This window comes from Vigna angularis, chromosome 9, assembly GCF_016808095.1.
Source record: "Vigna angularis cultivar LongXiaoDou No.4 chromosome 9, ASM1680809v1, whole genome shotgun sequence".
NCBI lineage: Eukaryota > Viridiplantae > Streptophyta > Magnoliopsida > Fabales > Fabaceae > Vigna > Vigna angularis.
In genome coordinates this window covers 18853297-18857979 of record NC_068978.1, presented here as the reverse complement: position 1 = coordinate 18857979, position 4683 = coordinate 18853297, and positions in this window count along the sequence as shown.

Here is a 4683-nt window from a genome sequence, read left to right as displayed (position 1 = left end):
AAGGATAAAATTAAAACATAATAACTAAATAATAATAATAATAATAAAAGTAATAAAAAAAACCGAAAAAGGAAAAGAAAATAACAACATAAACCTTCTTTTTTTTTTAAATTCTAGACGTTCTTTATCTACCCCTACGAAATTTGAAATTTGGGTATTGACAAGGTGATTCCAGTATAATGATAGAGTATACAAGCAACAATATAAAGATATCTCCTCTCAATGCACTCTGCTCTCCAACTACCGAGACAGTAGATGTTTTTTTTTTTTTTTTCGTTTTCACCATTCGCCGTATGAGTTATTAGCCCTTGGCCACAATCCATCAATGCCTACCGCTCCATCTCACACCACCATCATCAAAGATTCTACTACGAAGAACAAAGAACGAGAATGACGCGCTCCCACCACCACCTGTAGAGAATCAAACTCCACCACTCCTGCAGAGCATCAATTAAACATAAAACAACCCAAACAAAATCAGAAAAAGGAGACGGAAGGAAGTTTCCTCCTTCGTTGCAAATCAGAACAAAGAGAAGAATAAGAACGAGAATGACCGCCCTTGCTCCCCCTCCTCGTCTTCGCCGCGCCTCAATCACGCCATTGAAGATCCCTTCGTCGCGCCTCCATCAGAATAGAGAAGAGGAAGGAAGCGTCCCCCTCGCAAACGAAAGAAAATGGGAGAAAATAGAGGAGCGACACAACTTCTATCTCTGTTTGCGAAATTTAACCCTAAACACATGTTATTACCTCGGTTATTTTTTAACTGAGGCAATAAGGGTCTACGGTCTCGGTTCTATAAAGAACCGATGCCTAAACGCTCTCAAAAAAATAAAAAATAATTTCAAAAATGACACCGCGTCAGTTTTAGGCATCGGTTCCTATTGAACCGAGACATATACCTTTGCGTGATAATTACAAAAATGCCTCTACACCAGTTTTAGGTATCGGTTCTTTTTAAATGAGGCAATATACCTTTACGCGATAATTACAAAAATGTCACCGCACTAGTTTTAGGCATCGGTTCTTTTTTAACCGAAGCATATTCATTTGTGATAACTACAAAAAGGCCACCGTGCCATTTTTTGCTTCGGTTACAACTTAACCGATGTCAAATGCACGAGTTAAAATCTTGTTTTTTAACTAGTGGGTAGTACACTGAACTATACTATTTTATCATATTATTAAATTTATCTTTATTACTTTTTATGTTATTTAAAAATTATTATAAATAACTTTTGCATTAATATGAATTGAATTAATAACTATAATGATTTATTATCAAGATATAAAATGTTTATAAAATTTGATTCTCATATTAAATATAGTTTATTTAATAATATAAATTTTTTCTTCTTCTCACTCTCATAGTCTTTTTCTTTACTTCACACACCACACATGCACGCTTGTCTTTTATCCTTTTATTTTTACAAACACATATATATTTTATCCTTTTACAATTATAATTAATTTTATTAAGTTACAAAAATAATTATCGATTCTTGTAATATAATTACAATATAATAAAAATTAGTTTTTTATCAAATATATAATTAATTTTAGTATCAATTTAATAAAATTATTTTATTTTAATAATTATTATAATAATAATTAACTTTTGAAAACGTTTATTTATTTATCTATATTATATATAAATAAATAAATATACATATATATAAATAAATAAATATACATATATATAAATATAAATAAATATATATATATATATATATACACGTGTCTTTCTTTTTATTTTTGTTGTTGTTGGAAACAAGAAAAGAACGAAGCAAGCAAGAAAAAATAAAATATAATACATAGTTTGAAGTAGTTGACTAAACTATTAATAAAAAAGTTACAAATAAGTATAATTCAATTTCTATAAAGAAGTTTAGTTTTTACAGTGCAAATTAGTATAGATAATTCATAGTTTATTATATATGTTAGAAAAGTAAAGCCTTATATATCTCAAGTCAAGAGGAGGTTAATTGGATATTGTTTAAAAAATTGTTCATTTAAAAAGCTTTACAAAATCTGAGTTTTCTTGAAATTAATAAAGCAAGTATATGAATCAACAATAAAAGAGAAAGGAGAGAAAGATCAACACAACAATATATACTGGTTCGGCCAAGCTTACATCCAGTCTTCCTTCAACAATCTTAGTTGAGGTGATTCCACTATAATGATAGAGTATACAAGCAACAATATAAAGATATCCCCTCTCAATGCACTCTGCTTTCCAACTTAATATTACTTACAATATAAGATATGAACACCTTGAGAGCAATCCCAACTCTCAATGAAGAACACCATGGTTCTCTCCTCCTGGCTAACTTGCATAGGAACACAATCCTCTTGATTGAAAATGTAGAAACTGATCTTCAAGGAATACACAAGCAATGCAGATATGATCAAAACTCTTTCAGCTCAATTTTCTTGCAAGAATCTTGATGATTTAACCTAAATTGTGATCTTGATTCTCCAAGACGTTCTTAGACACTCCTGCAATCAATACTCAATCAACAAGTTAGTTATGAAATTGAAAATTCAAAGCATTGTATTGAAACAATACGCAAAACAGTTATATATAGGATTTTCAAATCCTATCGCACTGTTAAGCTTTTCCTTTTGCTTTAACAACTTTACATATGTTTAAGATTTAACATATTAAACAGCGCATGCAATCGATTATGAAATTCATACAAGCCAACAACCAATTAATATAACTGTTATAGACAGTTAAGGCTTAATGAAATTGACTTTCGCAAGATAATCAATTTAATCGATTAGGAAACTTATGCAATCGATTATGTTCCACACTTACGCAAATTTTCAAATCAATTTTTATTCCAAACATATCAATGCACTCATCAAACACATATTGGCATAACAACACGTTTTAATCGATTATACAACTAATGTAATCGATTAGTACACAACTATTTTGCCCTTGTTAAGCATGTATTGAAATCTAGAGAAATTTAACAGATTATATACATTTTCTAATCGATTATTTCTACCAGAAATGTAATGTGCAATATGTTTAAACATATGATTCATTCACATACAATGAATACATGTATCAAGCATTTCAAGCACAAGCACAATAGTGATCAAGCAATTGTTATGTCATTTGTTGTGCGCACAGTAATAATCAAGCAATTGTTATGCTTTTTGTTGTGCAAGAAACCATAAAACAATTCTTTTGTTCATCATCGAAAACAGATATGTGATATGGGTATGGCTAGATATAGCTCTCCCTATCAACAATCTTTCCCTTTTTTTGATGATTCACAACAACAAATATGTTTTCCAGTTAGTCTCTTCCTTAGGACATTAAAAAAAAAATGGTAGAACAAGTAACATGAAAAGTGATAAATGAAAACATAAAAAATAATCCTTACATCCCATTAAAGAGTATGATGCTCCTCTATCATTAAGATATGTAGCACTTATACCAGAATGAGGAGAAAATTATTGATAACAGAATGTAAAGCAGAGCTCTGTCCATCAATTTGAAGGAGTATAATAGTTGTATATACTGTCCATCATGAGGCGGACACTTTACTTTCTTTAATTTTGATGACTTCCTCCTCTTCCTTAAGGGTGTGTTTACTTGGAGGTGATGGGAGGAGATGATTTGGGAGAGAGTGATTGAATGGATTTGAGGGAAATTTTTTGTGTGTTTATTTGAGTGGATTTGAAGGTAATTGAAAGTGAATTTAGAGGTAAAGTTTGTGAGAATTAGTGTAGGATTTGATTGATGTGACAGTTTTAAAAAATGTGTTTAATTGGTATAAATTGAAGATTACTAAAATGCCCCTAGGTATTAAAGTAATATAAAATGATATTTGTTAATGTTATATTTAATAGTAAAAATGTTTATTAAGAGTAAAAAATTAAAAATAATTTTTAAAAAGTAATTAAATTATAATTTAGTAAAATGAATTTATTTGAAAATGTAGTATTTGTTTGTAATATAATTTAATTCCAAGTAGTATGAATTTATTTGTTGTAAAAGTGAGATTTATTAATTATTAAAATTAAATTTTAAAAATAATTATTAAAATTAAATTTTGAAAATAATTATTAAAATTAAATTTTAAAAATAATTATTAAAATTAAATTTTAAAAATAATTATTAAAATTAAATTTTAAAAATAATTATTAAAATTAAAAATGTTTATAAGATGAAGGAGAGGTATTGGTAATAACCATGGACCCAGCCAATATGGAGGTGCAAAGCTCATTCTTCATCCAGCGTGAGAGAACCGCTCCCCTCTCTTCTCCATTTATTGGTTTCCACACATCTCCATCTTCATACAGGGGCACATGCGTCTTTTTCAGTTGAATCCCTCCAAATCTCGTCTCCTTTGCGTGTGAGTAAACAGTAGCAAATCCCGCAATTCATTTCCAATCGTTCTGCGCAAATCGTTGCAAGTGAACACGACTTTACTTGCAATTCATCGCTTCTCAACATTTGTAAACAGTAATTTACCCTGAAGTGAACACAGCCTAAGTGAATCTATCCTCTGATTTTTTTTCCTTAAAAGAGGTTCTGTGATTCTTTTGCTGCTACCATTAGCCATCAATTCTGTCTAATGAGTGACAAGGTCAATCAGAGACAGGTGAACTTCTACGGCAAGTGCGTTAGTTACTTCCACTGCTCACAGCCATTGCTGTTCACAC